The sequence below is a fragment of the Mytilus edulis genome, chromosome 13, assembly GCF_963676685.1.
Source record: "Mytilus edulis chromosome 13, xbMytEdul2.2, whole genome shotgun sequence".
In the NCBI taxonomy this organism is placed as follows: domain Eukaryota; kingdom Metazoa; phylum Mollusca; class Bivalvia; order Mytilida; family Mytilidae; genus Mytilus; species Mytilus edulis.
Genome location: NC_092356.1, coordinates 25,279,410 through 25,300,827, shown reverse-complemented (window position 1 = coordinate 25,300,827; position 21,418 = coordinate 25,279,410). Strand labels below are relative to the sequence as shown.

General features: G+C 32.4%; 1 protein-coding gene across 2 annotated transcripts in view; it reads right to left on the bottom strand.

Annotated features, from left to right (window-relative positions):
- Nucleotides 1-17,952, bottom strand: part of LOC139500012 (uncharacterized) — a 105,613-nt gene extending 87,661 nt beyond the window's left edge. The window contains exon 1 of one of the 2 annotated variants that reach the window (XM_071288707.1): nt 17,717-17,952. The gene's annotated coding sequence lies outside the window, so the exon portion shown is untranslated. The remainder of the gene's footprint in view (nt 1-17,716) is intronic. The other variant, XM_071288706.1, reaches the window with a different exon arrangement.
- Between the last annotated feature and the right edge of the window lie 3,466 nt (nt 17,953-21,418).

Below are 21,418 nucleotides of genomic sequence, written 5' to 3'. Positions count from 1 at the left end.
GTTAAAGAGAAATGTGTGATATATGAATTTTGTGTTCATACAAAAGACGAAGACTAAGAGTTCGTCAAGTATTTAATGGTGTCACAAAATATTATTTTTTTTATATTGTACCTACTTTTATGTTTTAAAAAAAGTAATTTAAATCAAGAAAAATGTGTTTATATTTTTGTCTCTAAGAAACAACAGCGTATAATCATCAATCGGGGCCATTAATAGCCGATTATACTGATTTATATAGTTCGTTCTTATGTTTTACTGCTAAACCACTGTCCGAAGTTAGGGGGAGGGTTGTGATCCCGCTAACATGTTTAACCCCGCCACATTATTTGTGTATGTGCCTGTCCCAAGTCAGCAGCCTATAATTCAGTGGTTGTCGTTTGTTTATGTGTTACATATTTGTTTTCCGTTCACTTTTTTTATATATAGATAAGGCCGTTAGTTTTCTCGTTTGAATTGTTTAACATTGTCATATCGGGGCCTTTTATATCTGACTATGCAGTATGGGATTTGCTCTTTGTTGAAGGCCGTACGGTGACCTATACTGGTTAATGTATGTGTCATTTTGGTCTCTTGTGGAAGGTTGTCTCATTGGCAATCATACCACATCTTCTTTTTATATATACGGTATGGGTTTTTCTCAATGTTGAAGGCATTACAGTTGCCTAGCATTACTTACATCCCGCGACACAATTTGTGCTTAAGTGGATAATTGTCACATTTGGCAATCATATCTCATCTTCTTATTTTTGTATATAAACATCCCTCGGAAGTTCGGGTTTCCATTATGAAATATTTACATACATGACAGTGACAATCTATAAGTATTGATTTTTGAAATATTTCAGTATTTGGGACTTTCAAACTGTTCCATTTGCTCTGACGGTAGTGGCAAACAACTGTAGTTTCATTTTGTTTTCGTCTTTGCTAAGATTATTTTTTTCAAATGGAGATATCAATTTTTTTTAATTTTCTATCGGACTCGGACTCGAACTTTTGTCAATCTTTATAAAACCATTAATGATGTTATCCATGTTTTTGCTCGACAACGTGGGAACTTTGATAGGTTTTGTGAAAACTGCAGCGTTGGACCTAAACCTACTATAATTTTGTTATTCATTGGACATAAAATTCTTCTCTTTTTGTATATAAAATAAGGCCGTTTTTGTATTTAGTTATAGCTTACTTTTCAGCAATGAACCTATAATTACTTACTTTACTAGATTGTGTCTTGAATGAAAAGATGTCTCATTTGGCACTCATGCCTCATCGTGGTATTTCAAACTTAATAGGTAATATTGGATCCACTATGATTCAGAGGATTTATATAATCGGATATATTGCACATACGTCAATAGGACAGCAATCGAACGATGAAAATACCTCTGACGGACTTTATCGAGTGATGAAACTACATGTTAAGCTATCACCCGTCCGAGTTTTTGTAACACTTATTTTTAGCATACTGAATATTATGATGTGCAGATCCTGATAAAAAGTTAACACATACAGTACACATAGAAGTGTTTCTGTGCCAGTTTTCGTGTTTGTCGGGGCAGTAATATTTTTGGAGTGACATTATATAGGTTTAAGTCTTATGAAGACGAAACGCACGTCTGGCGTACTAAAATATAATCCTGGTACCTTTGATAACTATTTAAAAGAGATTACAAAATTTTCGTATTAGACAGTGATCACTTCATTCGAAATTTCACGTTTCACGTCGTGAAATTATTGCACAGGTACAATGCATAACAATGGGAAAAACCTGCGTTACTACTTTTCCAGCAGATAGGTGCAATATATGAAGGAATTGTGCACTTCGTGTTAAAAGCACCAAACTTTGTTCAAACATACTTCTATCTATACTATTCAATTTTAGATATGGAGGCAAGCTGGAAATATAGTTAACTTCCGGTAAAATCCAAAATGGCGGATGCATGTTTAAATATCAACTTTTCTTAATTCTCTTTAATTTTTTTTTTAGTTTATACTAAAAGAACTGATGTGTTAATTGATCCGAATCGTATTAGATGGGTTTCAGTGTTGCTGAAGCAGCAATTTTTCCGGTCGAAATTTCATGTCAAAATTCACGAAAAGTGTTGACTTTTAATTTGCAAAAAGTGAGAGAAATGGTGTAATAGAATCAGCCTCAGGTATTTATTTCTTTGGAGATCATTAAAATTCAATTGATATGGTGAACACTACTGTTTCATTATTACATTTGAATGAAGATAGACATACACTTCGATAAATCAAGAGTCTAGATAACAATTGAAAGATGACCTCTTAAAGATTTAAACTTATTGAGGTATCAGATAATCGAAGACCAGGTAGTTCGTCCCCAAATGTTGAAGAGGTTGACTCGATTTTAGTTCATTTATATGCTTTGGAATTTAGTGTGACATCCATTTACTCCGAATTAGTACACCATTTGTATAGGGACCAGCTGGTGACCACATTCGGTTGCACGAATTCTCGCTGCATAGAACACCCATCGGTGTCATTCGGCTATTGTCTGCTCTTTGGTCAGTTTGTTGTCTCTTTGATATATTCCTTTTTCTATTCTCAATGTTAAATCTATAATTTGTCAAAATATGACAGATAAATAGCTGTAATGCCCTACACCCTCAAATTGTATCAATATTGGTGCTAGATATCTTACTTTGGCTGGAAATCTCGTTAAATACAAAGGACTTCCATGTTTACCGTCTACGACCCATCTGTATACACAATATGATGGCAGGATCTTCCACGTACTACGTACAAAAACAATGCCACATGGCATAAGACCTGCCATCTAAACACAGAACTAAAGAGAGCTAAAATAAGACATCAAAAGGATACAGATGATATGTAAACAAAACAGGCAATCGGAGCTGGAAACCCACCCACACCGTCAATGCGTAAACAACTTTATTAGAGAAGCTCAGTGCTGGGGACCTCATTGTACAAGAAACGAAATATCATGTCCAATGTCTTGCTTATCTTTATCGACAGGCATCAAAAGTCTCTAGTGAAGATGAGACTGAATAAGGAAGAGACGCACGAATAAGCCATGACATCATCAGCTACAATGAAGATTCCATAACCGCAGAAGATTTAGCACCAGGATTCAAGATGTCAGGTTTTTTCTATAGGCGAATAAGGAATCTAGATGTTGACATTGAAGACAGAGTTCATAATTCAAGATAAAAGAATATACTTCTTACATTTTAAAATTATGGGTTGTTTGCCTGTGAGAGAGCTTTCACATGTTTGACATGGATGGAGATTTGTCTCAATGGCACTCATACAACTTCTTATATCTAATGCTTGCTTGTTTATCTGATATTCAGGAATAAAAACAAGGGAAAGAGAATTAACTTGCTTTCAAAGATAATATAGAACCCTCGTTTCAGAAAGCAGGTGATGATGCCTTTGAATAAAACTAAATGCAGATTTATAAAGCAGTAACATTAATTCGCAGCGACATGTTTATTGTTTCATTTTGGTTTGACGGTAGTTTTTTCAGTGATCTAGCAGGAGAATTATGTTCCAAGAACTCTTGTAGCTCTTGTTAGTATGTTGTTGTATGGACAATATATAACAACCGACTCTTATAAGCAGGAAACACTAACGATTGTTGGATATTTATATTTAACAGCTACAAACGAATCCTTAACGTTATTTCTCCAAAGATCCGTCATCATGCATCTAAATAAACATATGCACTTAGAAATAATGGTTCACTGTCTGACAGAACACATGAAATAAACATGTTGTTTAGTCGGATGGAGACACTGTAACAGATAACCCATTAGCCCTGCGAAGATGGATGGCAGCTTGACAAGAAATGGCAAGACATGCTAAAGAGTTTGAGAAGAGGGACAAAAGATACCAGAGGGATTGTCATATATATCAATTTCTTGATGACGAGAATACAACTGACCATGAGCAGAAACTAAGAGCTCAAATGTCGTTTATCCATGATGTAGGTTCTGTGGTAGAAGAGATAGGAAATCAATTTCTTGAAGACAGCAACGAACTGCTTGTTCTGTATACCAATTAAAGATATAGCTCCCTCAGCAGTTGTTGATACTATTCGTCGTTCGTTGAATAGAAAAGGGACTTTCCGATTTGATTTTCCTCTGAGTTTAGTATTTTTGTGATTTTACTTTTTAGAACCATTGACAAGATGTAACTATTGTAGACAATATAAAGATTGACAGTACAAGGAGACGTTGTCAAAGACAATCATGCTAACCACTAAACTGATAGAGCTTCTCACGTGTAGATAAAAACTAAACAGAGCTCATTCATTTTCTGTCAAATTAACAGATGGATGAACACATTTTCGAGATGAGAATTATTGCCACAGTTGTTACCGATGTATTAGTACTTGTTTCATGTCATTGTGACAATGCAGCTGATATTTATGGGTTGCATTGGGACTGGAAACCTCTTCGTATACATTTTAATTCATGAGCTTGCTAACTTTTTAGGACAAGAAAAAGCATATGCATTACCTGCTTTTCATGCATTCACTGTATTCGACACTGTGGCATAGATCGATGGTTAAGGTGTGAAAAAAACAGGGGATATCTGAATGGTATTGAATGGTGTCACAAGAGTATACACCGTTATGAGAGACCAGGGTTGCGTCCAATATCGTAGCAGCTTCGTAGTGCTACGTAGATGTTTGTCTACTGAACGAGTAGCTAGTCTAGCTGCTATCTATATCTATGTTGCAGCTAGGCTAGCTACACGTTCAATAGTCATACATCTACGTAGCCCTTTGCAGCCGCTACGATATTGGACGCAACCCATGTGAGTACTATGAATGTCGACAACACTATTACGCAATTAATCGAACGATTCGTTATGCTGATGTTTGATCGAACAATATCAATGGTCAAGGATATTTAACCTTTTTCGGACAACATTGCTTTTTTTTATCAAACATATGTATTTTGTCTCTAAATAACGTTTACTTGTGATTTTTTTACCGGAAGTGACAAATTTCTGAATAAAATACCCCGAGGGTTTCAAAGAAATGATACATTATTTCAAACCATGAATACACAATAATATTATAGTCTACACAGCAAACTTTGGCTACAAGCTGTGAGATTTAAATAACCATTAATCAGTTATCAAATGCATGTTCGCCATTTTTATGATCAAACCGGAAGTGGATAAAATCAAGCTTGCCTCCATATCTAATTTTGTTTAGAATGGTCCAAACTATGTTTCTACCAAATTTTATGCTTTTAAAACATAGTGCACAATTGTTCACCTATCTGCTGGGTAACCATTAATCAGTTATCAAATGCATGTCCGCCATTTTGATGATAAAACCGGAAGTGAATCAAATCAAGCTTGCCTCCATATCTAATTTTGTTTAGAATGGTCCAAACTATGTTTCTACCAAATTTTATGCTTTTAAAACATAGTGCACAATTGTTCACCTATCTGCTGGGTAACCATTAATCAGTTCTCAAATGCATGTCCGCCATTTTGATGATAAAACCGGAAGTGGATCAAATCAAGCTTGCCTCCATATCTAATTTTGTTTAGAATGGTCCAAACTATGTTTCTACCAAATTTTATGCTTTTAACACAAAGTGCACAATTATTCACCTATCTGCTGGACTACAAGGCGAAAAAGAAAGTCGAACAGTGAAGCTTGTAATCAATACCTTTTCAATCTGAGCATGCAAATTGACGAAAATGTTATATATTTCAAAATGATCATATTCGCAGAACCAAAAAAAATATATTGAGAGTCCCAGACCCTATATTAGTTGACAGTTTTTCCACTAATTCCACGTGTTTTCGAGTTGTAGTAAACTCGTAGTAGCCCACAATGCATTGTATTTCATTGAGTCGACTGGTCAGTTTTCAAGGCCATTTTGGCCTTGTATTATGGAAATTACTATGCAAATATATTTTGACGTCAGGAAATCTAGAGTTCTCGACCTGATAAACCGTATATGATGATATGGCTTTTTATTGATGTGCGATAACCGCAAGTTAACTTCAAGTATTGATTTCATCATTTTACATTATTTGAATCGTGTTGTCCCTACCGTGATCCCATGAATGGATCTGCGTGTTCAAAGTTATATCAAATGATATATGTTTATTACACTCAAACTAAACAGACATAAGTCACTTTAATTTGACAACTGTCTTCTACGCGTTAGTTTTTTTAATATCTTGTCGCATGTTAATATTATTCTGTAAATGGTAATATACTATTATAGCATTTTATAATGCTAGCACTATATAGTTTGTCATACAAATAATGGATATCTATTGTACTTCTACTTTAAACATAGAACTGTGTACCTACATGTATCACCTGCTAAGTAATTTAGTCAAAACTTCAAATTGAAAGGAAATACAGATATATAATATTGCTGACAGATGTCTGCAAGAATGCATATTAAGATGGTTTTTGTTATGTACCTGTGATGCTGTTTCATTGACGTATACGTCATATAATTATTTCTGAAATGATCAGATGCATTATTAAATCTTTTTTACGTTCCAAATTTCTAATTACGTGTTCTAGGTAGGGAATATATGGGCCTTTTTAAGGTCCTATTTAGAAAAAAAGGAAAACAAAACATTATTATGTAACTGTTTCTTTTATGTTTGTAATAACCACTCCATTTTAAATCATGTTAAAGAAGATTAATTTTGGGACAAAACTTACACATACCTGGATTTGTGTTGTAAATTTTGCTTAGAATGCAAGGTTATATCAAAGTACGTAGAAAAGATCAATTATATGGAGTGAGTTATCAAAATTCATGAACTCCATAAAGTGTGCTGTCAGAGTCGCAAGTTTTCTTGTGTTATAGCATAAAAATAAAGTTCAACAGTTTGACTATAATTGATGTAGCATACCAAGCAATAAAACGTTTCTAAATGTAGCTGCAGGGACATAAATTCTTCTAATATAAATCAATTTGTCAAACAACATGACTTTCAGCAACAATTGCTCAAACTATTTCTGTGTATTGCAGACATATAGAATATTTATATATTATATATGCCATTCAATCAATCAATTTTTCTGGGTTCAATTTATCTTTTGATTTTGCCATTTGATTAGGTATTTTCCTTTTTAAATCTTTGTCGGAGTTCAGTACTTTTGTGATTTTGTTTTTTTCATTACAAATTGTAAATACTAGTAATAAATAAAAATCAGCTCATAATCATACATAGATATAGGAAGATGTAGTATGAGTGCCAATGAGACAACTCTCCATCCAAATCACAATTTATAAAAGTAAATAATTATAGGTCAATGTACGGCCTTCAACACGGAGCCTTGGCTCACACCGAACAACAAGCTATAAAGGGTCCCAAAATTACAAGTGTAAAAACCATTCAACGAGAAAACCAAGTGTCTAATCTATATAAAAAACAAGAAACGAGAAATACGTATAAATTACATGAACAAACGATAACTACTGTACATCAGATTCATGTTTGGATAAGGGAACCGTAATCACAGTGCACTGAAACGACTGAAATACACAAGTCATACCTTTTAGCATTGACTTGTTTTGGTATTTTTTTTTATTATAACCAGTAACTGAAACCATCAAAAATATTGACGAAGCCGCTGAGAAGGAAAGCGGGAGTATAAACAATAGTAAAACCCAACGGAAACAATTAAAATGTGACGTGGCAACTAATAAAAAAAAACTTTATGAAAACAATCTTCTTGGTCGTTTTGAAATCATAAATCATTTGATAAAAGTGTTTGAATTCAATTCAAGTTAAAGTGATAAATATAGGTAATTTTTAACGAATATAAAAAGATGTTGACATTCTTTCGTTTTGATACCTGAAAACGACTAAAATATGCATAAACAATATCGAGTTAATGAGTTAATTTGAAGTTCCCATGAATACGGATTCAATGCATTCATCATCAATGTTTCTTGCTTATCTTGAAAAAAATTGGACAAAATAGGCTGCACAAAGCGAATTATTATTCTGTTATTTTCCTTTGAGTAATGACTGCATCAAACTAAATCAAATCCTGTTTTTATTTCTTATATATATATATCTATCGTAGCTAATACCCTCTAATGTTTGATTAAGGAAACCGTATCCACAGTGTACTGACAAGACTGATTAAACCTTTTTTTTTAAATTGACTTTTGCAGGTAGTAATTGATTATAACCAGTAACTGTTACATGTACAATCACAAATATTGACGAATACGTTATGAAGGAACCCGTGACCATAACATGCATAAACAATAGTAAACAAACCGAGGTAATTTAAAAGTAACGTGATTTGAAAATATTATTTGAATTGGCTCATGTTGACATCAACAATACTAAAAAACGACGAACATGACTATGACCATATGCAATGCAGATTGAGATTGATGACCCTTTGATGTAATCGTGTTCCGAAAGAAATCCATACGGAATGTTTACTGAACTGATGATGTGATTAATTTAATTTGTTGTTTCATTTGTATTCCAAAGCAATTTGGAGTTTGTACGTTTAGAAAAAGTTCAACCGATTGAAGTTAAAGTGATAAATATAAGTAACTTTTTTAAGGAAAGTAAACAGAGTCGGAAAGTCAGAATGGAAACTTTGAATGTGTCAAAGAGCCCACATCCCGAACATAGAGCCACAAGACAGTCAAAGGCCACCAATGTGTCTTCAACATGCATATGGTACTCTATCTTCTTTTATACATATACAAAAATACAAAAAAATTAAACAAAAATCATGTATAAATATACTTCTGTTAAGGATTTTGTTACGCAGGTCACTTGTCCATTTTTACGTTTTTAGTGGGTTTGTATGCACCTCAGCCCCTTCTGTCTCCTTTAACACATGTTTTACAAGACAAATATGTCATTATTGATTATACAAGGGCGGAATATAAATAAGATACTGTATACATCTAATTTGTCAATGAAAGAAATATAAAAGTGAAGCATGTTCTTTATTGACACTTTCTTATTTTTGTCCTTGAAACTATGACCTCATTCTCTGAACCTACTGGTTAGAAATAGGTTAGATATCAATACGATTGACAAAGGGTACCGGAATGTCAGTGCACTGATACAATTGAGATATACATACCTTTGAGCATTGACTTTTGGGGTAGTCTTTGATTATAACCAGCAACTGTTATGTATTGTTATGTATTGACGAATACGATGAGAAGGAACCATTGAGCATTCACAATAGTAAAAAACAACTGGGACAATTTAAAAGTTACATGATAACAAGAGAAACAGTACTTTCTGAAAACAATCTTTTTGGTCGTTTTTAACTCATAAATCATTTGAAGAAAGTGTTTGAAACAGAATTGGCTCATGTTGACATCAACAAAGCTCAAATACGACAAACATGATCATAGCCATATACAATGCCGATTGAGATTGATGACTCTTTGATGTAATAATGTTCCGACGGAAATCCATTCGGGATATTTAATGAACTGATGATGGGATTAATTTCATGTGTTGTTTAATTTAGATTCCAAAGCAATTTAGAGTTTGTACTTTAACCAATTCAAGTTAAATGCTATTGTTTCAGAAAAAAAGGTTTGGATCCATTAAAACGTTTAATCCCGCTGCAAATGTGTGCACCTGTCCTAAGTCAGGAATCTGATGTACAGTAGTTGTCGTTTGTTTATGTAATTTATACGTGTTTCTCGTATCTCGCTTTTTTATATAGATTATACCGTTGGTTTTCCCGTTTGAATGGTTTTACACTAGTAATTTTGGGGCCCTTTATAGCTTGTTGTTCGGTGTGAGCCAAGGGTCCCTGTTGAAGGCCGTACATTGACCTATAATGGTTTACTTTTTTTATTGTTATTTGGATGGAGAGTTGTCTCATTGGAACTCACACCACATCTTCCTATATAAATAAAGTAATGAATATAAGTATTTTTTTTACGGAAAATTAACAGATGTTTACATTCTTTCCTTTTAATGCCTTAGAACTCCAAAACATGCGTAAACAATATCAAGTTAGTGGGTTAAATTGAAGGTCCCATGAAAACGGATCCAATGCATTAATCATCACGGTTTCTTTGCTTATCTTGGCCCAAATTATGTGCTAATAATTATTTCATTATTTCACTTTTATAAATAATTGAACCAAACTAAATCATTTTGATCATATCTGGTAACTTAATCCCTTTTTGGAGTTTAAATAAGAGAACCGTAACCACAGTGTAATGACACCACACATATACACATACCTTTAAGCAATGACGTTTGCGCTAGTTTTTTATTATAACTAGTAGATTATAACTGTTACCATCACAAATACCAATAAGTTGATAAAAAAAAACCGGGTTCATTTGTAAAAGTTAAACAAACCTAAGACAATTGAAAAGAAACGTGATACAATGTAACTAATGAAAAAGTACTTTTTTTTTGGCAAAGTACTTTTTGAAAACAATCAACTTTGTCGTTTTGAACTCATAAATCATTTGAAAAATGTTATTGAATTGGCTCATGTTGATATCAACAATGCCAAAATACGACAAACATGATCATGACCATATGCAATGCCGATTGATATTGATGACTCTTTGATGAAATGATGTTCCGAAAGTAATCCATTCGGGATACTTACTGAGCTGATATTGTGATTAATTAAATTTGTTATTTTTGTTTGTTTTCCAAAGAAATTGGGGGTTTGTAATTTTTGTACTTTAGAACAAGTTCAACCAATTCAAGTATAATAGATTATAAAAATGAACATGGAAAATAGGACTGTGTCAAAGAGCCAACAATCCGACCAAAGAGCAGTAACAGTCAACCACCAATGTGTCTTCAACATGTTACAATGTTTCTTCTCCTATACTCGTTATGTTAACGAAAATCATAGTATAAAGCTTTGTTTAAGGATTTTGTTACGCAGTTCACTGTTAACGTTTTTATTGGGTTTGCACGCACCACCGACCAGTACTCCTTCTGTTACCTTGTTACCTTCAGCTAATGTTTTACAATGAAAGTATGTCATAATAAATTATATAAGAGAATGCCCTTTTCTGATAACTATAATACCGTCATAACCGATTCCTAATTATGATTGATCCGTTTATCTTGTCTTAAGTTGATCGAAAACAGAAGACACGAAGTATGATCTAGAGGAAATGTGCCGTGTAACACATTGGTTCATAATTTAAGTATTAATGTAAAGAATGATGTAGATTTAACATATAATCTATAATGTTTAAACGTAACGCGTTTCTTTCTTTTAATGCTTAAGAGTAATTATACCAATGACATATGTCTTATTTCACTATAGTTGGAGTCAAGGCAACCAACCATTTTATACTTCATGACTTAATGAGTTCCTGCAATTGCAAAACAAGACTTAAATCTTGACATAATTTTTAGTAGTGAATTATTTCCATTGAAACTAAATGAAAATAATGATATTTTTATATTGAGTGATTGTTTGGTTGGTGTTTTACGCCACTACGTAGACCACTCGGACACCGAGTCACCTGTTGTTATTACTGACTGCAATGATGCTTCAACTTAGCATTTCATTCATTTACGTTACATAGTTGTCTACAACCCTCCTAGGTAGCCTACATTTCTATTTACTTAAATGTAATCTGATACTGTTGAAATGGTTAAATAAGTATTAAGAAACCTGTAAAGGCAATTTAAGATTATTTCTCTTGTTTTGTTGTTGTTGTGGTAAAAACAACTTTGATAGCATTAATATCAGGTCTGCTACCTCAAAATTGCAAAAGAGAAAAGTTAATGCTTGACACAATAAACAAAAAACAAATGTCAGAGAGCAATCGACGACACCCACTGAACTAACATGTGTAGAAGTGTTTGCAAGTTCAACTCAAAATGTGGGAAAGACACGAAACACAAAACGTGTCGCGGTATTAACCCATATATAGGTATCAAATAAAGCGAATAGTAATCGTTTCTGTAATTTTTGTCTGTTCTTTAGGCAAGTAATTTAGAAAAGACTATTAGAAGAAAATTCGTGATATACTGTGGACAGAAAACTAATTTTCTAAGCCGATGAAGATATAAAGAATTAAATGTCGACATATTGTTCATTTAATAAATCACAAAGATTTGAGTTGCACTTTTCCTGTAGGAAATTACTGTATGTTATCAATATAACTTGTAATATACCATAACGCAGTCAAATGGTGTCAGACAATTCTGTCTGGAGGAGGGAATCTTATTTGTCTGCTTACAGCTTTACTGATTTAAACAGCATCTTGAGTGTGCTATTGATGAGTTTACAAGTATTTTGTGAGGCTGGACAAAAAATACCAATTGATTTTGCGCCTGTTGTGAAATTGAAAGAAAGCAGAGAAAAAAAGAAGACACAATAATCTGATTACATCTGTGACACAACTATAGACGCTAATATTTCCACGCCCCTGCATTTTAAACCACTTACAACTAATATATTGTACTGTAAATATAACTTGTGGTCGACTCATTTGTAATTTGAGTGTAAATTGACATTGTGATAAGACGTGTCACGGTACTTGTCTATCCCAAATTCATGTAATACTATTTGGTTTTGATGTTATATTTGTTATTCTCGTGGGATTTTGTCTGAAGCTTGGTCCGTTTCTGTGTGTGTTAGTTACATTGTAGTGTTGTGTCGTTGTTCTCCTCTTATATTTATGTGTTTCCCTCGGTTTTAGTTTGTTACCCCGATTTTGTTTTTTGTCCATGGATTTATGAGTTTGAACAGCGGTATAGTACTGTTGCCTTTATTTATAAGATTTTATTTTTTAATGGATAAAATTTATTTTGTTTTGAAGAGGATTGGCTATGATAAGCGAAAATTATGGTTAATGTCCAAATCGTAATGTTTTCTCACCCTGAAAAGGACAACGAAGAAAAATAAAATAGATTACAGATATTTACAGAAATGTGACCTAGATGTACGTACATGTACATTTCTACAATATTGTAATTTGAGTCTTCACTGCTGACAGTTTATAGTCTTATTATTCATTTGTATCTGTAATTCATTGTCGTTAATTGCATTTATTTTGGTAATTTGCTTGAGATGTTCAGATAAATGATCTGCTTTTAGCCACAATCCTCTTTACTCTTATCAGTGCTGTGTCATTGGTAAAGTAAAACTGATGCATTAACAACAGTCGCGTACACCACCTTCGCTTACAACACGTCTTATCTTGCCAGCATGAGACTATATGCAATTCTCGTTTTCAGTTTATCATGTTTTAGATGATGTTTTAACAGTACATTTACGTTAGTAAGAGAATAGTCTTGACAGACTCCAGCTTTTGTAACTTTATATCTAAGTCATAAACGTGAACCGCTGATGACGAGTTTTCTGATTATTTCTTTCACTTTACGTCTCGATAGTCTGTCGTTATTAGTAACAGTTCTGAAACTACAATTCACGAACTTGTCTTTGTTTGAAAAAGCTTGTTCTGTGTGATGGGATCATAAGGAGAATGATATACTAGTATTGAAGCATGAGAACATTTATCTCTTATGCAGTTTTTTTTTTCTTTTTTTTTATAAAAAAATATCTTAGTTTAACTTTTACTTTGGGAGCTAGAAACTTGGATTATTTATTGTTTCTTAATTGAACACTGTAAAAAGCGTCTTTTTGCTTGAACTGTTATAAAACAATGTGTTTTTTATCGATATTGAAAAACATACCCTCATGATTGTGTTACCTCTAAGCATAGGGTTATTACCGTAGTCAAGCTCTTTTATAGATTAACGACACTTTTCATTATATTTTTTTTACAGAACAATTTATATTGATTCCTGTCATCAACTTTATAATTAAATTAGTTAATCTGAACACATAGATAATTTGAATGACATATACTGATGCTGATAAATTAAGGGTGATAACAAAATTATATTATCCCGTCAATATGTTCGCAAGATACGTATTGATAAATTTCGTTTTATTGCTTTTATGACACTTTGCATTTTATTGAACCAGAGATCGACAAAAAGTCAATTTGATCATAATTTCAATTTATCTTTAACTAGAACTTATAAAGAATCTCTTTCGACACCGTCTAGACAAACCATTAGTCGGAGCACTGTCCATCGCTATTTAGTTAAGTTGCCTTCGTGTATCAGTCCCAAGTTAGAAACCTCGTCATTAGATGTCGTTAGTTTAGTCAAAACGTTTTTTGTTCTTTAAGTCCGAACGTTCTTTGTTGTTAGTGGATTTGGGATTTTAAGTTAATTGAAGATGCTTGTCTTTGCACAAAAAGTGGCGAAAGATACCAGATGGACACAACGCCTTGGTCAAAAAAGAAAAAGACAAACAGACAAATAATAGTACACAAGACACAACAAGAACCCCACGAAAAAAAGCGGGATAATCTCGTGTGCTCCGAAAGAATAAGCAAATCCTGCTTCACGTTTGGAACCCGTCATGTTTCATATGTTATTACATAGCCTGTCAATTTATGTACAGCAATTCTAGTAGACTCGGCAAAATATGTACCTAATATCTTTCATGTAGACGAGTCTTTTGTTTATTTCTGGAGTTTTTAACTAAATGAAGATATGGTTTCGTTTCATTGACCAATTATTAATAATGTTTTTAGATATCAGTACAGGATGTGCTTTCAGAATAGAACGTGTATGACACTCTTGGCAGATGAACAAAGAGTTGAGAATAAGTTGCGCCAATAACCCTTACTACCTGTAGTAAGCAAGGATGACTAGACTTTATTAATAATTACAGTCTTTTTCAATTCTTTTGATTTTTGAAAATAAAGAAAACAAAAGTAAAAAACCGCAAAACATCAATACATCAAAATCAATAAAGACTTTGAAGTCTTTTTTTTTTACTTTTTTTTCATTCTTCTTGTTTAATAATTTCAATTTTCTTCGGCTTTCGATTTAGACATAAAAAATAAGATAACATGATTTTTCTTGCTCCGGTGGTTTTTATCAGACAGAATTAACACTAGAGATTCACACATGGTCTTAAACAATATCATGGACTTTTGCACAAAATAAAATAAAAGCATTCGCAGTCATAAGAGATTTGTTTTAACATGAAACACAATAAGTTGTAGCCTCCTATACTGTTTTTCCTGTAATTGCATAGACAAACGAGGTATAAACATGGTCTGGGTTTTATCACCGCAGCAATTATTACCAGAATAAATGATCATTACAACAAAGAAATCAGATGATAATATCTGTTTTTTTGTGTTAGTTGGTATATCATATTATTGAATGATTTCTATAAATTCAATACAAAAATGCTTAAATGAATAAAACTTTATTTTTGTATTCAGTATATATTTTTCCAAAAGTAAAGGTGCAGTTATACTTTAAGATCAGGTATAACCTCTCTTCCGAACGGTCAAAACAATATTTCATAAAACCGTTTAAAATATTTGTTTACACGTATATCTTTATTCAAAGACGTAGTACTTTTATTTTTATATACTTCTTAAATTACTGGATAATTATGATCTGAAGTTCTACCAGAAACAAACAACTCACACATTACTACATGTGCAAATTAAAGATGAACAATTATACTAAGTTAGTCTGGTGAAAATTTGAATTAAAAAAAATGTCATCTAAAAATGTGTCCTCTATAACCTTAAAATGTTCTCAAACACTCTAACTTTTTACGGCCTCAAAATAGCAAAACATATTTAATTGTTCTTCAAAGAAACATAGAACGAAGATGTATATAAGTGACACAGAAATCAAACAAATGCGCTACATCTAGTAAACAACTAATATACTATAAACAACTGTTGGCTGGTGATTGGTTCCTCAAGGTATCACCAACCCATTCTAAAGCAAGCACTTTTGAGTAGACATGATTTATCATTGATATGACTATATTTAGATATATTGATCTGCTTATCCTTCCGAAGCACCCAAAATCACCCCCAGGTTTTGGTTTGGTTCGTATTGCTCAGTCTTAAGTTTTCTATGATATGTTGTGTTTTGAGTACTACTGTTTGTCTGTTTGGTTTTTTTTCCTTTTTAGAAATGGCGTTGTCAGTTTATTTTCTCTCTATGAGTTTGACTGTCGTACAAAGTGAGAGGTTTAGCGCTATAAACCCTGTATAAACCACCATTTTCTACATTTGAAAATGCCTGTACCAAGTCTGGAATGTGACAGTTCTTGTCCATTCGTTTTTTGTCATTTTATTTTGCCATGTGATTAGGGACTTTCCGATTTGATTTTCCTCTGAGTTCAGTATTTTTGTTATTTTACTTTTTGAATGTCCCTCTGGTATTTTTCGCCCCTCTTTTAAGTTAACACATTACTGTTCTATAAATTGTTTGAATAATAAGGATTTTCTAACTAAATAACTTTAGAAAATATCAGTTGTATTAAGCAAAACCTTCTTAATTTTCATGGTTTTCGATGCTTCCAACCTTCGTCTTTTATTTGGCCTTATAACTAATTTGATTTGAGCGTTATTGCAGACATAACACTCGTCTGCATGCAATAATATAAGCCTGGTATGTCTGACGAGATACAGCTTTTATCGGCTTTTTTAAAATACAATGTACTCAATTTGCAAATAATAAGAATGCAATGCATATCGATTGATATGCATAACCGGTCTTGATTTTGAAAAAAACAATGTGATTCTGTTCAGGCCTTTGCTTCTCTTTTTGCTCTGTCCTTTGAAATGAGGGGACATATTTCATAAGTCGAAACAGATACAGTCAACACTCTAGCAAAAATGAAAACGAAAAAAAGCAAACCGCATTCGATCCACAAAATACCTGACAGGAAACTTAAGATTGAACAACAGGAACACAACAGGAGGTTGGGAATCAAACGATTCAAACAAATATTTCAGCCTAGAGGTGATACATTGTAGCTATGTATCCATTATTGACATACAAACTGTTCATAAAGCATTTCAAACTTTTTTTCAATTTTGAAGTTATCAAAAAGGCCTAATTAACATTTTCCTCGAACGATAGTAAATTCATATACGATTATTAGTAGAACACATAATGTCATATGGAATCGTATAAAGAAATAATAATAATCAAAAGAACCAAATTGAATGTTAGTGAATATAAAAAAAGAAGATTTGGTACGATTGCCAATGAGACAATTCTCCACAAGTTTACACGCATAGGTGTATCATGTTAAGGAGGGGTTTTTGCGAAAAATACCAGTCGAGAGAATGTTTAATTTCGCGATCCGTAAGGCGAGGGAAGTTCATTCTGAAGACTGGTATTTTTTCGCAAATACCCCTCAAGAACATGCTATATCTGTTTAATTACACCGAATGTTAATGTTCAACAACGCATTGATGATCGTGACGTTACAAGCATCTTGTTGAATAGAGTACTTTTTGGCAAATACCACGGCAGAGAGGGTTAAAAAGTCACGTCCTTTTTGCAAATACCCCGGCGGCGTTAAAAAAATTAACGATATTCATTTGATCACAGTACATTGGTGAAAAATACACTAACTATCAACCAATCAAAACCCAGGATTCTTACATAAGGTGAAGTTAATGTATAAATCCCATATCAGTAAAAAATACTCGCATGGTTAGGCCTTAATTATTTATTTGTTGATAAACATAAAGAAAATAAATACTTTTTGTAAATCATGCGCACAAATTCTGTTCAAAGCAAATGTGTACCTTTGTTTAAGTATTATGAATGGTCAAAATTCAAATGAACAAAATAATAAAAAGCAATCTTTAAGTTTACTTACCGTTTTGTTTTCAGTGATGTGACTTATTTTCAGATTAATCCATCAATAGCACAAAAAAGTCAATGCATATTCCAATTATAGTAAATATCCGAAAAGTGTTTATTTATCTCTTCTGTATTGTGTCAAGTCATATAAACTCCTGTATGAATAAAGAAACGAGAATCAAAACGAGAAAAATACTCCAGTATGTAATGTTCAGAGGATGTACATGATGTATAAAGTATAATTAATCAATTGATCATTTCTTAACTTTTAACGTACTTGTAACATTTCCTGTATAGTAATAATGGACACTTGTCCGCACTTTGAGTGATTTCGGAAATACTTGAAATCGATCAAATCCGATTGATTTATATTGTAAAGTAATAAGATACTAGAATAATCTCGAAATGCATTTTGTTTGATTAAATGTTGAATACATTGTTGTTACAAAACTATAACTTCTGAAATCATTTGAGAGGGGCGAAAGATACCAGCGGGACCGGACCGTCAAGCTCATAGATCGAAAATAAACTGACAACGCCATGGCTAAAAAAGAAAAAAGACAAGCAATTCAATAGTAGTGCATAAAACACGACATATAAAACGAAAGACTATGCAACACGAACTATGTATGTATTAATAGGTCCTGCTAGGGAAAAAAACACATACAAAATTAAATACATAAATATGTCATATTCAGAAGTCTATACTCAACATGCATGACATTTTTCCGAAGCACCTGATAGTTTTCTCGATTTATTTTTAAAAACACGATGTCCCGAAGTGTATGTCCTAAATTGTCAAAATGATTCACATTATACGCTTTTGCAAGAACTAATGATACTACAATCTTTTTGAACAATTGATTCGATACGCACCTCAAGTGTTCACAAACTATATAAAAACAGAAACTGAAAATGACGTTCGACATGAATACTGATAATTTCATTATTCTTTATAAATACTCTTTAATATTACGTACGATTGAAATCATTTTCTCTGCAAAACTAAAATCAATGAAACAGAAGCATATATTCACGATCGGGGTGGTGCCCTCCAAACAAAAATCATGACTTGTCAGCTTTATTTCAAATTAAATGTAGAATTAGTTTGATCTATATTTATTTTTAACAAATATCTCATATTGATTTATATAAGACCCTTTCCAATCGGCTGTCAAGAAAGCTTCCGAAAGGACGCTTAAATAAATGTGTTATATGCAATTTTTGTTTACTTATACATTCAGAGAATGTTATATATTAAGATAAGAAGATGTGTTCTGCTTGCCAATGACACGAAACGTATATCCATTAAAACATTAAATTGAATTGTGTTTATATAAAAATAAGTTCTAGAAGATGTTGTATGATTGCCAATGAGAAAACTACCCACAAAACAAAATGACGTACATATACGAGTAATGTGTGAATATGAAAGACAGCAACCAAAAATACCACCGAATCAGATGTTCCTGACTTTTTACATATATAATATGTGGTCGGGTTTAGTATGTCCTTTAACGGCTTTCACTTTGAATAATAGGTAACAATAATATATATTAAACAGAAAGAAATAAAATAAAATGTAAGTTTTTCCATTTGAAAAGGCTTTGACTCATCACACCGACACGAAGCAGAAATCAGGAGTCACGTATAACCAACATAAGAGTTCTTCATGTAATAGGTACTGAAAGCTTGTTCAATTTATCATGTAAACAAATCATGCATGTTTGATTACTGAGATATTGTTTTCAATAACATTTGAATAAAAGAAAAGTAGAAAAACTGATCGAATTTACCACAATTAAAATATGTGACACCAGTAATTGCACCAAATAAGTTTACGTTATGCCTATATTAATAGAAGACAACATTACACATATATATTCAAAGTCTTGGTACCAATTGTTTTGCACCATATTTGCATTTCGACAATATATATCTCTTAATTGATATGTAGTTTTATATTGGTTTTAAACGCAAAACACTAAAAAACAAATTTATCAAGAGTAAAACACTATTTGAAAGAAATAGTGCAAAGTGTTATATCATTCTATTATCTGTTAAATTGTTGCTATAAAAGCTCATTATTTTGCAACCTTAACCATATGTTTACAACAAAGTCGAGATGAACAATCCTCATTTCCATCTTTATATTATCTCAAAATCAGACATACTAATGAGCATTTATATGCAGACCTTTACTAATACTGGAATTCAAATCATTAATAAAAGAAATAAGTGACTTCTTACTGAGAAATATCCTGTACTCCATTCTGACGCTCTGTTTAATGCCGATGAGACCATTCAATACAAAACTAATATGGTAATAGCCGGAACGATGTCATTTAGGCTTCCGAACACTTTATTAGAGTAAAGGGAAATACATCTAACAGCCATAATGACTGAATTCAGTTCCGGAAACTTTACTAAACTGCAAATGTAATTTCTGATCACTACTCTAACGAAAATAGAAAAGGGAAGTTTGAGTATTGAACTGCATACATTAGCTAACGGACACAACGCCTTATAATAAAACTTGGTCTGTCCTAGTGTTGCATAAACATGTAGTAATATTACTGCATGTATCAAAAATCAACCTTTTTGTTTGTTATTTGGATATTGTTTATTTGTCTCAGTTAATTTTTATATTATGAGCATTTTATTCAGAAAGTTATACATTAACAATCTTAAACCTGGTACGGTAAAATGCACATCAATTTTATAATTGTACTTTAACACCACATTTTCAACGGCCAAAAATGTACTGTCAGTTGCATTCAGACTTTAAACAGAATGAATTTAAACATATCAAAAAGTCAAACATGTCAAAGACTTGCATTGGAATTGACAGGATTTTGATGCTTTTTGGTATAAACAAAAAATGAATTTTCCTTTTATAATATTAAATACATTAGCACAATGAAATTATTTCTGAATTTTAACCTTCAGTTGGAAAACAGCGAAAAAAACTTTATGAAAGTCGTGTTATCATGTCGCTTTAATGTCACTAGGGCAAGTTTTATTCAATGAGTATAAATATCGACAACAAATATTGGAAAACGATCAGCATACTAACTTACGAGCAAAAATCCAAAAGGATTATCACGAGAATGGTAAAACAAGAAAAAGAACATCCGTAGATCTGGGGTCTTAACTTTCTGTGTTTTTAAATTTTATTGGCATTTCTTTATGTATAAAACAAATTTATGCTTATTCTGTAACATTTATTTAATATCAATAGAGCATCATCTTAGTTCAAACTTGTTGTTTACAAGGCTGTTTCTACCTTGAGGAATAAGAACAATATAAAGACATGTTGCCCTTTTTGAATAAATAAAAGATTTTGTATTACTCGGAAAAAACAATTCATTGTTACAAAAATCAGATATTTCAGCGAGTTAGTGGCCAACAAAATAAATCTCAAGTCACAAATACATGACTTAAGTTTCCGTTGACAGTGTTAAAGAAATCATACATTTAAGTTTATGGCGTATTGTAACGATCTGAAGCTTTGTAATAGAGGGACGAAAGATATCAATGGGACAGTCAAACTAAGAAATCTAAAATAAACTGACAACGCCATGGCTAAAAATAAAAAAGACAAACAGACAAACAATAGTGCACATGACCCAACATAGAAATCATTGTAAATTGTTCATATACTTGTCTGTTTGTTGCCCTTGATACTTTTTGTTATCTGAAATTTTTTGGGTTCTGT